This window comes from Meleagris gallopavo, chromosome 1, assembly GCF_000146605.3.
Source record: "Meleagris gallopavo isolate NT-WF06-2002-E0010 breed Aviagen turkey brand Nicholas breeding stock chromosome 1, Turkey_5.1, whole genome shotgun sequence".
NCBI classification, from domain to species: domain Eukaryota; kingdom Metazoa; phylum Chordata; class Aves; order Galliformes; family Phasianidae; genus Meleagris; species Meleagris gallopavo.
The window spans coordinates 147,012,966-147,015,432 of record NC_015011.2 but is presented as its reverse complement, the minus strand read 5'-3'; positions in this window follow the sequence as shown (position 1 = coordinate 147,015,432).

Below are 2,467 nucleotides of genomic sequence, written 5' to 3'. Positions count from 1 at the left end.
AAGAAGAAGAAGAAGAAGCATCAAAATTGTTGACTATCACGGCAAATTAAACAGCTACAATCAGAAATAGACAAATACAACAAAAATGTGGGAATTAAATAACTAATTTTAGAAACTAGAAATATAATTTCTTTATATATTATATTACTTATAATGTTGCTAATGCAGCAGAATACTAATAAGAAAAAAAATCTGAGAAACTTGACAGTAAGTATCAGACTATTTTAATATTCAACTTCTTACTCAGGGAATCATTGGCCAAGATAATAATCTTAAAATATTGTATTATGAACATATGTTAATCTGTGTATCCACCAAAAAAACCCAAACATAATCATGTATTAATCAGCTAAAATCAATGTTTAGTTAAATTTCATTTGAACTCTCTAAATCTGAACTTAGAGGATAATAAGCCTTTTCTGAATTTTTCATGTGATTTTTTTTTTGTATTTCAGGTGCACAGGAACCAAAACTTCTTTCCTCTGTCTCCAGGATTCATAGAAATATGTAGTTTGTTTTGTTTTGTTTTGTTTTGTTTTGTTTTGTTTTTTCCCAAACCAGATCTGAAAATAAAAGAGCAATAGCAATATAAAAATAAGCTATATATCTCGAATTATAGAATGTCACTAAAATATTTTTATGTTTCCTTTTTCACTCACGGAACTCTAAGTGAATTAAACATGAATGGAAGAACAAAGGAAGACAATATAAAATATATTTCAAAAATCTTAAGAAAGAATTTACTACATAAGTCATCAAGATTTTGTTCTATTTCTCCAAATAAAAGAAGAATTCTTATTCTGAATCTTTGTTCAATACAAATGAGATTATTCACTACTCCTTCAAATTGTTCCTAAATATTATTTGCAGATATACAGGATAGTGTTAGGTTTATAAAGAAAAAGCATAAATAATACAAAATAAATGTCAGTTGTACAATAATACAAATTATTACTATATTTATTTATTTTTAAGATAGTTATGAACAAGTTTTTAAAGGGATGGGCCAGTATAAACAAAAGAAATCAAAATGGATCTTGGCAAATTTAATTTTCATACAGTAGTGAATGAGGTACAGGAGATCAAGAGTATTGTTATACTTCATCCTGGCCAAGATTTCCTACATATAAGTAATCCCTAGAGAAAATGCAAATACTTAGCAATTGACTATGCCTGACTTTTGAGATGATGCCATTCTAGAGTTCTGCATTCTGTCCCCAGAACAGAAAGGATGTGGAATTGTTGGAGCAGGTACAGAGGAGGGCCATGAAGATGATCAAAGAATTTCTCTTTGGCTCTTCTGTCACTTGAAGAAGGAAATTATTGGCGTATTCCATGACACTCCTGAATTCCTTATGCTCTTCTGTGTTGTCCCTCCAGCAGATATGAAGCAGTTGAAGTCTCCCACAAGGACCATGGCCTGAGAAAGAGGCTGCTCCTATCTGTCTATAAAGGATCTAATTCAATTATTAGTTCAGGTGACCTGTAGCAGATTCCCACTGCAATGTCACCTTTACCTGTCTTCTCTCTAATATTTTCCCAGCTGTTATTTCACATAAAGTGAAACATCCCCTCCTTATCTTTCCAGCAGTATAGCTTACATCTAGAATTTATCTTTTTAGAGATTTTGATATTTCAAATAATGTCAAAAAATTATTCTGCTTATTCTTTGTTTAGAGGGTGAAGAAACTGGAACCTCAACATGTTATGCAAGTCAATAATATTTTATCTAACATTCAAAAAGGCCAATCTAATCTGTAATTTAAATAATTTTTAACAGTAACCTGAAGACTTTCATTACCATCATCCTTCAGGAGAATTCAATTCTAAATAAACACTTAATCTTAGCCTCTATACTACATGTCAGTTAACTCAAACTGAGTTTGAGTTTTATCAACCAGTTTTGTGACACTGCAATTAGATAACTACGTTTCTTATATCTGTCTTTTTCAGAGTTTCAGAAATAACTTTAAGATGGTTAGAATACCCAGAAACACATGCATTAGTTCTGCTTTGCACATTTCTTCTTAAACTTCTCAGAGACCCATCCAGCCTAATCTTGAATGTCTCCAGGGATAGGGCTTCCACCACTTCTCTGGGCAGCCTCTGCCAGTGCTTCACCACCTTTACTGTAAAATCGTCTTCCTTACATCCAATCTAAATCTCCCCTGAATATGACTGATCTTTCATGAGCATTGGAGCAGACTTGCTTACCAATCAGCTTTTAGTAAAAGAAATTTTTTAGGCACTTGGTATTTTAAATTGAGAAAGGTAGCAGCACAAGTCCCTCAGAGTATGAGTTGGGCTTGCCATTTTAGTCTTCAAAAATCCAATCCTATATCAGATTAGTTCTTATATTGCTGAAGACCAAACAACTATAAGTGAGGATTTAATTCTTAATCACACTTTCTAAATTACTATACATCAAAATAGTTCAAGCTATCATCAGTTTTTTACTATATATATA